This window comes from Dermacentor silvarum, chromosome 1 (genome assembly GCF_013339745.2).
Source record: "Dermacentor silvarum isolate Dsil-2018 chromosome 1, BIME_Dsil_1.4, whole genome shotgun sequence".
In the NCBI taxonomy this organism is placed as follows: domain Eukaryota; kingdom Metazoa; phylum Arthropoda; class Arachnida; order Ixodida; family Ixodidae; genus Dermacentor; species Dermacentor silvarum.
Window position 1 is genome coordinate 194,843,304 of NC_051154.1, and position 16,307 is coordinate 194,859,610.

Consider the following 16,307-nt stretch of genomic DNA (forward strand, 5'->3'; position numbering starts at 1 on the left):
ACAAAGCGTAAAATTAGGGTAATCAATCGAAAACGTAGTAACATCAACAACAATACAATCGTCGAACCATGTCACAAATCCAATATGGCTGCTTGCCGGGCTGGGTGGTCCATACCCCCATGATACTTATAAGAAAAAAAATTCGAGCAAAAAACGACCCATACACATTGAATGCAATAGCGGACGAGTCGGTAAGGGGGTGCATTTTGTATCTGCCTGTTTTCTTTGCGTTAGCTTATACTTCGGAATAACAGATGTATAACTCTTGTGGGTGCACTGAAGTATCAGCTGACAATCTTATGCCAAGAATCGTCGCGCAGCCCGTGTTGCACAAATTATAATATCTGACGAAGATTATACCAAAGACACTGATAGACTCCCGCCATTCTATGTATATACTACACGTGACCAAAACGCGCACCAATCGGCTGGTCATTTAGGCTATTGACGCTAAACGAGAGCACAAAGGGCCAGGAGCATGGTGATCTAGGAACGCAACAAGCACCGCTCCTTCGCATGCTTCCTACCATGTATTAGTGCCTGCTGAGGAGGGGAGGGTGCGTTGTGCCTGTGAGGGGTGGCTAATCGAATCCCTCAAAGTGATATCTCCCACCACTACCGCCACCACAGGCGGGACAAGACCACGTGGCCTCAGGTGCACACGGCTGGCTGGGCGAGCGTCAGGGCGAAATGAGAGAAGCGCCACCCAGGAACTGGCGGGGAGGAAGCGGGCTGCTGCTGTTAGGCTCCGACGAGCACGGAAGACCCTCCGTCGAAGAGAAAGAGCACACCGCAGTGTGCACCCTGCTACCAGATACCGTACTTTCTAGCACAGTGGCCGCCTCTCGAGGGTTTGGACACTCACACTGTCGGGAGGGGTAGCACCACCGCCGCGATTTCTGAGGATTGTTATGTTAGCGTCCACACCCGCCGAATTCAGCGTCCATGGTCTTGCGAGGCTTCTGGCGCACGCGATGACTGAGTTACCTTCTTCAGTACATGCAAAAGGAATGACTTTGCGCTTCCATCCGTCTGTTTCCGTGTGTTCGCGCTTCCATTCAACCATTAATCTATACCAACTGGCCCGGTTATCCACTCTCCTGCCAACGGAATAACGACTGCTTGTTGTTGGAAGGTAGAGGGACTGATTGTCACTGCCGCATTAATCGTGTGGTCTTTCCTGTGTAGGTCTTTGTACGTGCGACGCACGTCGCTTACGTGGGTACTAAGTATAATTGTTGCTCTTTTTTATTTGATGCAGAGGGATGAACTTTAGTCACAGTCCGCAATGACGACATCAGAATTAACTCATTTGATTTTGCTGACTTGGAAATAGCGATAGTTGAAACATTAAGCTGTATCCCATTATTGCGACAGACTCAGGCTGAAACTTTAGCATGGCCTTTCGCCTCCGTACTCTCTGCAGCAGACCTGGCATGGTTCCCTGTCAGGATGGCAGTTTAAGTTCGTGGAACACTTTCGACAACATTGCCAGGTCTTCAACGGGCACTTCGCAGTACCTGCCTCCGCTTACTGTATACCACAAACGTCATTAAATAGAGGTCACAGCAAAATCAAGTTCTATTTTACAAACTAGCCGAATAATGACGCCGTATCAGACAACACTCCTGGCAGGTTTGGTCGACGTATAAACTGCTTGCGTGATTTATTTGATGCCACAAGGGTGCCATCCAATTGGCATAACTTAAAAAAAAAACGTAGAAGAATTCGGAGTTCCAGCACCAGCATTGTATATGCGGTCGACTTTTGTGACATAAGCAGTCAACGTTTGTGGGTGTCGAACTCGAAATAGGCATTCCCTATACGTGACTGTCATACAGTGTTGACGCAGTATTCATGCAGGTTTTCCAAGGAGACTTCCAGAACGCTGAAATGAATAGCCGATGTGAATGATTTGTTGACATTTCAGCAAAAGAAGCGAGACATCGCTGCAGAGAATGGTCATCGCGTAACTGAACATGCACAAAGAGAGAAATTGGGAATTGCAAGAGTTGGAGACTTGCTCGTGCGCGAAAAAAAAGTGAACGGTCATGGCTCATGAACAAAACGAAATTCACTGAACTCGCTATAATGACCTACAAATGAATAAAGTGGTCTAACAAGGAATGTCGCTGAAGCCAAGTTGGCTTCAGCGACATTCATTGTTTGACAATTGCTCATCACTTCAAATGTCCATGTTTTTTTCAACATCTGTCTCGATTTACAAATGAATGAGCGAATCGTACATTCTTCGAACAGTCGGAGGAACAAGTAAAGCGTCGAAGGCTGAAATTGAAGCGCACCTTTGATGTGAGTAAGCCATGTTTTTATCCTTTATTATTATTTTATTGGGATGAGCTATTATTGTGATTATGTTTTATTGCGATAGCAATTATACAGATGCTCGGGACGCACACACGCCGGCGGCTCGCACGCGGCAGACTAGAGCGTCTCCGGAGACACGGAGTGTGCTCGGCTGCAAAAACGACAAAGCGATGTTGATGCACCGCCTACGCAACGCTCAATCGCCGCGGTGGCGGTGCAGCGGCAGCGTTATGCTGTGCGCTGCGGTCATCAGCGTTGTGCGCATGCCCACTGTAAGCGGACTAGCGTTCTTGTTCAGCTGCTGTGTATATACTCTGGTTTGAGCATGTAGACGTCAAGCTAGCGTCATCTAATATTTCACTGGGCGCTCACTAACGCCGACGGTCTCCCGTCGGTCTGGTCGAGTCCACCAACGAGGTGCGACTCCTGCAACGCCACTGGCGGCTCTCATCCTCACGCCAGCGTTCTGAGATGCCTGATAGTTGCCATGGGCGCTGTTTCTTCTACCCAGCAGGCGTTTCCTTGCTTTCTGTATATCGCGCCAACATGTCGCAGCCTCGTGTAGTAGGAACATCGTCCGAGGAGTTCGAGCGTCACGCTAAATTTTGATATCGCCGTCAATAATGCTCCACCCTTCGGGTTAAATTCCCAAAACTTTCTACACGAACAACTACGGTTCGCAATGTTAGCATATTCTGTATGGTATAATTACAAGCGCCAACACTTGGTTCTGCAACCAACAAAATGAAGGAGAAAAAGTTTTTCATGAAATGTATTTTTTTTGCGCATTTCAAAAGCTGTTTTCTTACTTTTATGTTATTGGGGGAGGCTGCTAGGATTCCCTGCATCCATTATACCTTACAAATTTTGCAATATACGTAGTGCTTCCAATGCGCGCTTTGGGATGCGGACTGTCTGCCGTGAAACGCGGCACCGCGCGGGGTGGATTGGACCAGTGCATCCTGGGCTGAATCAGGGTGTACACGGCCCGTTAAGCTCGGCAATGCAGTCCCGTGTGCCCCTACGCCTGGCAGCCAGATACTGCTTTGTCTTGTACTCCGGTTCGGGTGTGATTCACGTGTTGCTGGACCCAGATGGTATTGCCTGGGATTGGGGCCTCCCCTGGCTATGAGTATGTGTGTCTGTGTGTCCTGGCCTGTTGTATCCCAAACTCCCACCGTAGTACACGAAGTGTTCGCTAGCGGCTATAGCGGGAGGGGTGACGTGAAGTGGAGACTGCTGCCTCTCGCTTTCGTTATTGATGCATTGGCGCTGCAAAGTTTGTGTTTCCTGTTAGCTTCTGGCAATTTTCACGCGTTCAGCTTCTGTTTCTCCGTCAGTTTTTCGTCTATAAGGAAGGAGGTAGTCGTTTATGTTTGTTCGTTTGTTTGTTTCTCCGTTTTGTTTGTATTCTTTTTTCTTCCTCCTCGGACTCACGTATTTTTATAATACGATCTTCGCCCTTTCTGTCCTTTAACACTGAGCTTGGGCAAATAAAATAATTAAAGTAAATCGCAAATTGTTTTCAACCGTATCATCAATACGTACACGCAGAAGTTGTTTTGCAGAGAGCGTATAGAGATAATAAACACAAGGAAAGCAAGAGAGGCCGTCGACAAAAGTCTTGTGATAACGTCTCATACAACACCCGAATGCCGCTTTATATATACACACTTTGCGAAATAGTTACGTATGCCTCCTGCCTGTTGAAGGTGCAACGTTTGATGCCAAAAGGGCAGACTCTGAAGATATATATACTTCAAGGATGCTTGGTTCTGAAATGCATGGCGCAAAGTTTTGTCCGACTTTCTTGGAAAATCGAGAAAGTTCGATCCACCTGTTGCCTGATAAGCACGGCTTCGGAACGGTGTGCTACATGAATACTGCACACACCACGATGCACTGCAATTCGACAATTGGAAAATCCCGCCTACCATGCATATAGAATAATATTAAACAAAAAGAGCACGCAGGCGGTTGTATGCATAGTTTTTTTTTCGTGAATTTTTATGCCACAAATAAAAGAAAAAGAACTGGAATTCTGTTGGCGCTACATTTCAGAATACTGCACCAACATTAGCCAATCGAATAAAACGTATGTTACACATTGCCTAAGCACAACCTAAGTATACCTAAAATGCTAGTGCCCTTCTGATCTACTGTGACACTCTAGGTGCAGTCGCAGCTAATATAGTTTTAAATACTCGCTCAAATTTTGCAGAGTACTATACGGTCTCACTATGAGTTCTATAGCAACCGTGAATGGCGGGCGCCTGAGCGCTAGCTATTCAGGAAACGCTAGTACGTGAGATAAATTTAACGAATACAGACCAATATGAGAAAAGTGCTACTTGCGCGACGTCAGTTCATTTTAAGTGAACGGAGACTTTTACGACTAAAATGGCTTTCGGCAATATTTCATTATATATATTTAGCAATGGTCTCCCAAAGAAGCTTGCACCTAAGAAACCGCGATGATTTGTATACCAAGCAAACTGGAAACACATTAACACGGAATGTGGTCAGTGTTCCTGTTCTTCGAGTTGTCAATTCATTTGCCCTCGCGCGACGATCTGCTGGTCTCCTGGTTAGGCCAGATGATAGAGCGATCGCCCTGGATAGGCGTTGGTCCCGGGTTCAATCCACGGACGAGGACGAAATTCTTTTTCAACTGCGAAACTTTCTTTCTGAGAAACCCGTACGGGTTTCTCAAAAAACCGTACCTTTAGTTTAATAATAGTGTGGTATTGAAAGTGAAACCTGAGTATGGCGTTTATCTTCAGTATAGCGAAAGGTTTCCATGTGGTTTCGACTGTTGTTGGCAAGGGGAAGGTTCTTTTTATTGCGACTTATTTTTAACAGCGGTGGTGGTGGAGGAAAACATTTATTATATACAGAGAGAGAAGTGGGGTCAGCCTTAAGGGCCGGTCCCTTACAAAATGTAGAAGGGGTCCCGGCTTCCGCAGCAGCTCACGCCCTAGCTACGAGGGAGGGCTCTTTGGCCCTCTAAGGTAGAGCAGCCGAGCAGGGCAGCCTCCCAGCTCTCTCGGGTAGGGGGGGATGGGGTATAAGCTGGGTTAGAGGTGCATGCCCACACCATGTGGAACACATCCTAGAACGTGCACTCACAGTGCGGACACTCCCCGGTGAAGGTCGGGTTAAATTATTGAAGTACTGCCGGGCACAGCACCGTATTAGTGTAGAGCCGGAGGAGCCAGCGCTCCTCTGTTTTGGTTAGGCCTGGGGCGGGGGATCGGCCGTGGTTAGTTTTATAATGTTGCGTGATTTCACGGAAGTTGATAGCGGGGTTGGGTTCTGGAAACTTGGGCGATGGGTGTTGAAGCGGTGCCCGGTGATTAAGCGCGCGGGCTGAGGCATCGGCAGCCTCTTTACCATGTAGACGCATGTGGGCCAGAGTCTAGATGACATTACGCGTCTCCGGGTGGTCTCGGTAGTCGTATCGTCGAAGAACTTGGGCTGCGCGGCTAGCGATGCGCCCTTTCTCTAAATTTTGGCAGCCTCCCCGGGAGTCGGTGATAATGACTCTGGATTCTGGATCTGCTGCGGCGAGTGCTATGGCAACCTCCTTCACATGTGTGGCACGGAAAGTAAGAACCTGAACATGTTCGTTTTGGTGGACAACCGCCGCCGTATACCATCCCCCATGGCGAGGGCTCGGCGGCGTGCGTATACAAAACTCCACGACGGGACCCATAGCGTTCCTGTAAAGCCATCGCGTGCGCGGTACGTCGGCCGTCATGAGTTCCCTTAGTCACGTGTGGTGGCATAGGATGGATCACCAGCGCTTGGCGCCAGTCCTCTGGAATCGTGGTTCGATCCTCAGCCTGTGCGGTGTATGTGATATGTATTTGGTTTATCAGGCGTCTCCTAGCCTGTGACTTACTCAGTCGCAGGTACTGGTTGTTGAGGTGCACTTTCCTGAGCTCCCCGAACGTCTTAGTCATCCCCAGATCGACGAGCCTTGGTTTGGCGTTGTGATGGGGATATCGAGGGCACGCTTGTAGATTTTGCGGAGAATGACCTCCAGGGCATTCTGGTCGCATTTTCGCAAGCGAAGGTAGGGTGCCGAATAGAGAATTCGGCTGGTCACAAATGCATTAGTCAGCCTCATGGCATCTTTGAACTTGAGACCCCCCCGTTTGTTTGAGACGCGACGGATCATACGGCCCACCTGGTCACCTACCTTGCGAAGCTTTTGGAGAGTGGTGTCTATTTTGCGGAGCCTGTGGATGAAAAGTCCCAACACTCTTATCTCATCGCGCTCTGGGATCGGACCACTCTGGAGGGAAAGGGACAATTTGGGTTGTACACTTTATGTTGGGCCGAAGATGTACGAATTCAGATTTAGTGAGTGAGCATTCGAGGCCACATCGGCGGGCACAGGCATCTACGACTGTCGCCGCTTGTTGCAGGCTGGCCTGCAACAAGCGGCGACATGTACGTACGGCGACATGTACAAGCGACAATATCACAGCGGGATATCGTCGGCATACAGGGCATGCCTGATACCTGGGATATCGTCCAGCAGGGGGGGTAGGTAAGCTATGTCCAAGTTGATAAGTAGGGGAGAGAGGACAGCTCTCTGTGCATGGGGTACCTCTTGTACCCAATGGGTACGGGCCATGCTCCTGGTCTTGAATGCGGTGAAACGTTTGCCAATCAGTAAGAAACTGTCGAATGTACCTGAAAGTGTTGTTCCCATAATTTATCTGAAATAAATGCGTGAGAATGATGTCATGGGTAACATTGTCAAAAGTTCCCTTGAGATCTAAGGTGAGGACCACCTCGTCGTCGCTAGGGTATTCAACAGGCTCAATGACATCTCTGTGCAGTTGTAGGAGGACATCTGTGCGGACCGGTGTGGACGGAAGACGTGCATGGTGTCGGCGAAAGTGTGCTAGGTTTCGAGGTATGTGGAGAGTCTGTCTTGGACCGTGGTCTCCATAAGCTTCCCCACACATGAAGTTAGGGAGATTGGTCGGAGGTTCTCTATGTTGATGGATTTGTTAGGCTTCGGAATGAAGGTGACAAGAGCCGGTTCCGAATCTATTGGGAGGGGGGTACCCCCATCCCATATGTGGTTGAAATATTCGAGCAGGTGAAGGTACGCCGGGTCTGGGAGGTTAGCTAAGAGCTTAACCGTCACTCTGTCCCGGCCGGGTGCTGTCCCCCTTTTCATTGTGGCCAGGGCCGCTTAGATCATGGAGCTGGAAAGGGCGATCCAGCTTTGCGTTCTCTAGGCCTGCATATGAGTACGCTGACCCGCGCGGGTCCTGGATGCTGCAGAGATATTTGTCTCTGAGCGCTTGAGCCAATTTGGTTGTGTCTCCGTCATAGCTCCGTCATAACAGCGCAACTGTTTAAGCCAAGCGTTAGTCCGTAACATGCGAACAGAAATAGTGGTTTAGTGCAGAAAGGGTCCAAGCGCAATAGCACATACCCCTGTGAACTAGCGAACGTGTTTAAGCGTAGCCTAAATACGTGACCAATACTTTACGATAGCAAATCGATAGCCAATCAATAGCTAATCGATAATCGATCAATAATCAATAAATTCCGGAAAATGCTGGGGATGACTTTGTAGTGCTTAGCCTAGCCCAAATACGTGACCAATACCTTGCGATAGCCAATCGATAGCCAATCAATAGCCAATCAATAATCGATCAATAAACAATAAGTGCCGGAAAATTCTGGGGATGACTTGGTAGTGCTTAGCCTAGCCCAAATCCGTGGCCAATACCTTGTGATAGCCAATCGACAGCCATCAATAGGTAATCGATAATCGATCAATAATCAATAAATTACGGAAAATGCTGGGGATGACTTGGTAGTAGCTAGGTACCGATCAGCTCCGCTGTTTCTTTAGCCTTGCGCCACTAGTGCAAGCTACGCAAAGTTTTCTTTATTACTACAGCTAGCGCCAGCGCAAGTGCACAATATTCCATCAACGTCACCCACGATTTCTTGACATGAGCAGTGCGTATAGCCATGGTGAGCTGAGGAACAGACACGCCCTACTGCAAAGGGCATGCGCGAGGCAACGTCTCCCTGCAGTCATTAGAAGGTTACGTGAAATTTGTCCTTTTTTTAATTCTGCGCATCTGAAAGAAGTACTACAGTGTGGCCATCCTTTTCATCAAACTAGAAACTCATGCGTATTCTGCAGTTGTCATTTTACCTCTCGATCTCTTCTCTTTCACCACTTTTCGAGAGTTTTCGTAACTGTATGCGCATGTGAAATTGCCAGCCAGGACACTGTACTGCAATAGGGCAGCAAAACTATGCAGCCACCGGCTGCAGCAATTCGTACAGTTAGCACAGGCACTGATTGCAGGTTATTATTAAAAGATAACCAGTGCTAATGCGCAGATCAGGGCACCGGTCATGGCGGTTGCTGAATCTGCGACTATGGAATGCAGTGGAAATAAGCAGAAAAAGAAAAAGAAAAAAGAAAAAGGAAACAGCAATTGATTCCGTCCGTGCAGTGCAAATGCGAGAGTGTTCCCGATTGTTGCATTATAGGCGACACAACAAAATGCCGTTATGAGACGCGAGGCATGCCTGGCAGACCATCGGTGTAGCACGCGCTTCTGCAGAGGTGAGATCGTAATATGCCCGAGCAGACTGTTTTCGATTTCCCGATTCAATTTGCCTTCTGATAACACATTTCGAGGATTTTGAATTCAGTGGCAGCGCGTGGATGGAGGAGGAGGCATCTCGGCATGCGCGTTGCCTCAGTGCGTGCACACGCGTGTGCCCTATACCGGCATGCGTATGTACATAGCGGTGCTGTATGGCGCCCTTCGCGCGCACACACACAGAGGCGTGCATTGGCGTATACCTTGCTCGAGATACCCCGCCGCGCGCTCTCTCGCAAACACCGCCGATAACGCGCGTAAAACCTGAGCTCGCGAGAAAGGTCATTGTTCGGCGTTGGGAGAGCGGGCCGGCGACTCATTTCAATGCGAAAGGCTCAACTGTCGCGTTTTCCGCCCAAGTTGTCAAACACGCCAGCCATTGTGAGAGGCGTATAAACACGCGCGAATACACCGCCGTCGCCGCCGCCGCGCGTGCCGTGGTGGCGAACTCTGAGGCGGAAACGCGCGGCGCAGGAAGCGAGCAAGCACTTCTGGAGCGGAAGTCGCGGAGAACCGAGTGAATAAGCCGATGGCCGTGGTCGACGCGCATCCGGAAATGATTTCGGGCGCGAGCACTCCGTCCTCTCGCGGCACTGTCGAATAGGGATACGTTGTGACATTGTATACTGACAAAGCGAGGAACTCCAAATCTTTAGCGCCCCGGAACCGCGGTCAGCACGAAAACGACGAGAAACGCGAATAGAATAAATCGCGAGTACCACGCACCTCTCCAACTCGATGACCGAAACCAGGTCATCGTTTATTGGAGTTTGTGCGCGTGTACGTGCAAGCGAGGTGGGAGGAGAAAGTTACGACAGTACTTGGCTACAATATCTAATCTTTAGGCGAAAAAAAAGAAAGAAGGCAGACCTACGCACTTTGATCGTCCAGAACACAGATGCCTGTAAACGCTACTCATCATATAGTGCAAAACATGACCACTGCTAGCGCGTTACAAAGCGAACACCACTTTGAAAGTGGCGTGAGTCCATCACGGCTAGTGCATATTCGGGAATAGCTGTTAACGAATTCTTATAATTCATTCCTGAGGTTCGGACATAGCCAAAGCAACGCCTGTGCACTGAGAACGCCGTAGCAGAGTGCTCTGTAGGGTGATCTTGAATTCCTAGCAATCTGTATCGTGCGCCTTTAAAATGACGCAACGACCCGTGAAGAAGCGCGTTCTCGTTAACCATACACAGGCTGTAATTTCTGCTTACTTCTTGTGCACTTTTTAATTTTTTTCTTGTACTCTATCTTTCAGACATGTCATTAAACGTTCTGTTAAATTCTCCAAAGCGTCGCGTCGGAACAACACGAGACAGCGAGGCGCTTCGGAGACCAGCCTACAGCTGTGAGAAGTCGAGTGGCCGGCATGGTAAAGTACAGAAGCCAAGAGTACGTCACACCAAAACCATGTACATTATGCTCAACCGCAGAATGCCATAACCACTGAGCCTGACAAATGGTATTGGTGCTGCTGTTGACGGGTGTTGTAAGTGGGTACTGCATGGCGCGCGAAATATTGAGGGTGCGACGAAGGCAGTGGATGAGTGAGATGCAAAATGCAGTGGACTTAATGCCAGCACGCTGTGTGTCCACGAGGAAAGGGTGCCAATTGTTAGAATCACCATGCTACTATAGGGAATCATTATGTTTCGGTGGGGGTGTGACTTCCACACTTCATCTCTCACCTTAGTCCCTGATCTAGGACGACGTTTCTCAAAATGAACTGTCCCCTGCCCATCGGGGTGCTGCCGACATCCTATGTTTTCTCTGCCCTGGTCGTCTAAGACCCCTTTAGCATTATGGAAACATGTTAGTAACGTGTAAGTACTAGGCTAATATGGTAGACAGCGGAATAAAACAGGCGTTCAGAGATACAGAAAAAGTGTAAACGATAGGCGCAATGAAGAGGAAGTAGCTTTGAAACTATTAACGAAAAACACAGAATAAAGTCACAAGGGGAACGTCCACTGATAATTCAGAGGGCAGCGGCCAACTATTAGTAGCCAAATCTCAAACGCAGAATTGTATGGGAAAATGTTCAGATTAAGGTTATTCGTAAATGTCTTTTACAAATGGTGATGGCGCTATCTTAGAATGTCGCAGTACACATCCAGCAATACACGTGAACGCATTTCGACGTTGAACGCTAACAAAATGTGGCTTATAGATTATTCATGCTAAAGAAGAGAAAACGTGTAACTCTTGGATGCTTTGTCTCAGTTTATAATTGTATTTGAAGATTACAATACACTAGAAAAGTAAACAAATTATTGTCAGTGCATTTTATTGCCAGTGTCAAGATTTACCTTTACACTTAAATTCCACGGATGATGGTCTAGCCATGGTTTTAACCATACGCGGGGGCGACACGTCGGCGCGATGTAGCACGCAAGACAACTCCTGCTGGGTAGAAGGAACAGCAACCTGGCCACCATGCGTCTCAGAACGCTCGCGTCATGAGCGCCGCTGGTGAGGTTGCAGGCGTCGCACGTCGACGCTGCCCGAGGTGAGACTGTCAGAATTAGTCAGCGCCCAGTGAAATAACACCTAATGCGCTAGCTTGACACTTACTATTCAGAGCAAAGCATATTCCCAGCAGCTCAGAAAAAAAAAAACGCTAGTGCGCTTTTATTGTGCATGCACTCATCCCTGCAGCAGGAGACAGAACGCGACACTTGCTCCGCCACCGAGGCGATCGAACGCAGTGTTGACGGTGCGTCCAGTTCGCTTCATGGTTTTTGCAATGGAACGTACCACGCATATCAGGAGACGCTGTAGAACTCTACACTATAGCCAGCGGGGCAGCCCTACACCGCCGGCGGCGTGAACGACGGTGTGAATGTGCCTCCAGCGTCTCTATCTACATTGCATTGCAATCAATCGGTTAACGACGTCGGGCTTATACATTGAATTTTAATGTGCCAATTTCGGTCGGCATAGAGACTCGAAGTGCCAAATTTGTGCCACCTTTGAAAACACGCCGTGTGGGGACTGTAATGACATTGCGCAAGCTTCTCTGCGCTAAAGATTGGAATTGCTAATTCCTTTGATAACTATGAACGTTTTCACTGTCGCAGGTGCAAATACACTCCCATAAACGGCGTATGCAGAACGAGCACAAGCATGACCGCGGTCGATCGCGGTACTGCCGTACTGCACATATATCTGTGAGCTCTGCAGGTAACAATGGAAAGAAAGATATGGTGATGCGAAACCAAGTGCGGCTTTAAAAGAAAAATAAGCGTAGATTGTTTACAATTCTTCGTCTGAAGCACTGAAGTGCTTGACGGCAATGGTGATTTAACGGCAGTGGATATTTGGTATGACTTAAAGGAGCAGTAAAGAGCAATATGAAATCGGTTTAGTCTGGTAAAGTATTGTTTAAAGGTCCCATTTTCATTAATTCTGGAGTACAGGGTTGATTACTAGCAGAGATAATGAAGGCCAAATTTTGCTTTCTTCAATTTCATGCCAAAACCTCAACGCCGGAACGTCAGCACGGCTTAATCAGTTTCAAACTGTTCTCTCGTGTTTTAACTGTATCAATGCGGAGGATGTTTCGAAACTTAATGATTAATTTTTGGTTCTTTCACATTGCAATGTAACCCTTCTTTACTGATGAGCAATGAACTAGATCGCAGAAGACTCCGTCAAAGGTGACGACGTCACGGAAAGCTCGTGTAGAAACTTCATGGTGGCGTCGGGACATAGCTGCCTTTCGTTGTTTCATCTTTTTTTGGATTACCGTAGTTCTTCTCATGATAATAGTCCCCACTTTACTCTTGCAGAAGCTTCATTTACTAATGCAGCCTAACTGAATGTACCTCTTTAGTGTCCCCTTTAAGTGGCTCTGAAACACATCTGTTCCCAAGGCTTTCGTCGCCAGAGCGTCAAAATGAGCGCTGTCCCGTGATTAAATGTGAAATCAACAATTGGCGTGTTCGTTCGAACGCATCAGTGAGACACCTTTGATGACTAGTAAGCGAAACCGAGATAAAAGCTCACAGGTTCACCCTAGGTTTGAAGTGGCGGCTGTGATAGCTGGCGACACTCCGGAGATCCGCCCCTGTGAAGCTTCCTCTTTCTTCCTTGATTTTATTTAGTGTCTCAATAGTGTTTGGAAAGACAAACTCGTAAAACCAAAGAAAGAGCCAAGCCGGCGAGAGGTATTGCAGAGCCCATTCTTGATCTAGTGCACAACCTGACCTTCGAGAAGTAGTCGACGTGACTGCTCTGTAAATATTCGTAGACCGCATGTCCCCGCCGAGAGTTTTGTCCATATTTTATAATTTTCTGTGCCGTCTCTTGAGGACGCTTAAGCAAATAACAGGGCCGTGCAGGGCCGTACGTTGTAGGAGAGCACAATAACTTACAAATAACTTGAACGTCTGTAAAGAAAGGTAACATGTTGGGAATACCCGGATAAAGTCTGCAGAATCAGCTGCGTAGACAAGCGGACCTCCGCTCCGTCAGTTACAGAGCTCCTCGCAGCAACACAATCGCCCTGTTTGCACAGGCACCGACACGCCCAGCGCCGCACGACACAAGAACTTTCCTGCGCGCTAAAACTCACGCCGGACGGCGTTGAAAGAGAGCGCACGCCACGTTTCAACGAAAGTGCCGCCGCGTTCTAGCGCATTTTCAATAAGCGCGTGTTTGCGGAAAAACGCCGGCGCACGTAACCGCGTGTCGCTGCATCCCCCGCGGACGCACTCGGCGCTGTTTCGTTCGCCGCGGTTGTATGGCGTTAGCATAAGCCACATGAAAAGTTCGGTACTGTACAACATCCCCGCAGTAATTCCTTTGTTCTGATGAGAGGAACCGGGCGTTATTATTATTATTATTATTATTATTATTATTATTATTATTATTATTATTATTATTATTATTATTATTATTATTATTATTATTATTATTATTATTATTATTTAAGTCTGACTGTAAAACCGATATCTAAAATTATCGCCCAAGTTCTCTTCTCTCTGCCACGTCTAAGATTTTTGAGCTTGCTCTTCACTACATATTGTCTTTTACCGTAAAAAGCGCATTGATTCCAAATCAACATGGATTTCTCACCAGCCGCTCCACTATCACAAAACTCGCAAGTTTCATGACACAGATCTTCGCGCCGGTACTTCAAAGGGGGCAAGTTGACACCATTTATTGTGACCTAAGCAAAGCTTTTGATGTAGTGAGCCACTCACCAGTTCTGATCAAGCTTACGTACTTTGGTGTTGAGTCGTCAACTGTAAATCTCTTGCGCAGTTACCTTCTTGGTAGATCATGTTATGTTAACGTCAACGGCCAAACGTATTCTTTTTACATGGCAACTAGCGGCGTCCCTCAAGGATCAGTATTAGGACCAATCCTTTTTTTCATACTCATTAATGACGATCTTTCTGCTATTCGGAATTCATCATTCCTTTGGTATGGCGATGACATCGAGATTTTTAAGGCACTTCACACTGTTGATGACTGTCGCATCCAGCACTCGGAGCTGTTATATTTTTATAAATGATGCAAAGATAATAACCTCACCTTGAATGTTGCTAAAACAAAAGTCGTGACTTTCACACGCAAAACAGCAAGTATTTCTTTTTTCATTTTCAGCTGATTATGTACCATTGTGTGTAAGGTCCGTGAGATCAATGACTTCGGTGTACTTTTTGATACAACCTTACACTTTTCACCTCACGCTAAACACGTTGCAATGCGGGGTATGCGCACTCTTGGCTCTGTTTACAGATTATCGGGAGAATTCAATTCTCCTACACCGTTCCGCAACTTGTACAGAACAATCTATCTTCCTCCACTCGAATACGCGTTGGTCGTATGTATACTGGCATTTCTAGATCCAACAGTGACATTATAGATAGGGTCCAGAAAACGTTTCTGAGCATATATCATCCCCGCTTTGCTAACACGGACACTGGACCTTGCTCTAGCGCTGTTGGGTTATTGTCGTTGCCATTAGTTCGCTGCCGACGTAATCGTGCTGACCTTCTGTTTCTTTTCAAACACCTCCATGGTACCCTTACCAGCCCCGAGCTCCTTAGATGTATCATGTTTCGTATTCCGCGCAAGATCACCAGAGAACATAGACCTTTCCATGTTCCTGCATGTCATCACCAACACTCGACCGTCCACATAATGCAGTCTTTATAACGCTTGCTTTCATGATATTGATATTTTTCATAGCTCGCTGTCATTGTTCTTTTCCGAGCTTTGCATTATTTTGTCATAGTTTCACATATTGTTCAACTGCCCTTCTCCTCCTTTTTTTCTTTTGTATTCAGCTTGGGCCTTGTTGTATGTGCTCTTCTTTTCAAGATTGTTACTTGTATAGATTTTTTTTACTGATATTCCCCTGCTGTTTTTTTATAAGTATGCGTGCGCCAGCACGTAGACCTATGGTTGTTCCTGGGCACGGTAAATAAATGATTAATTGATTTATTGATTGTTAATAATAAACACGGAAAAGATTCATTCTCCTTGATTTTATTTCTTTCAACAAGCTTTAAAGGGACACTAAAGAGAAACAGGAAGTTCAGCTGGAATAAAAGAGGGACCTTCAGGAATGCATGCCGTTTTTGTTGGGTGCAAAAATATGAGTTATTAGCGGAGAAATTCGTAAACAAAGGCCAAATATCTCTTCCTCAATTTCTCTCACCCTAGATTTGGCGCTGAAGCAGTGTCGTCACAGATTGCATTGCTCTCAGCGAATCAGAATGCGCCATGATACGTCACCGCTTGCGTAAACGGCCGAGGCGCTGGGCTGGATGCATCATGGCTGCATGCATGGTCGCTGCGTTTGCGTTCGCCGCGATGGATACCGTAGCTGCCGCTGAACCTTGCAACGAAGAGCTCGCCAGGAAAGCAGGACTGCATTTCAGCGATATTCAGTGAAACGGAGCGCGAAATGATCCTCTGTGCTCGAGCGGTAGGTGTTTCCGCGTGCGATGGCGGTGAGCCGCCGGCCGCGCCGGCGGAATGCAGAGCTTCGTTTTCGTCGATGGGAGGCGAAGCGTCCGGTCCGCCAGGCGACGGTGTTCCCGACAGAACAAGCGTAGAAAGTTGTGCACGTACTCAGTATGGTTATTTCGTGGCTCTATTTAATGACATTCAGCACTCACCGAGCCGCCAGTTTGCTGCTGCCGCCCCACCGGTAGGAGGTTCAATTGATGAAGGCCGCATTGAGGGAACAGCTGCTCGAGAAAGGACTGGCCTCTGGGGCACGCCAAGATACTTTCAGAGGGCAAGATTATACACATAAACCGAGGGCGAAAAATGCAGAGAGCACACCATCGGTTTCTC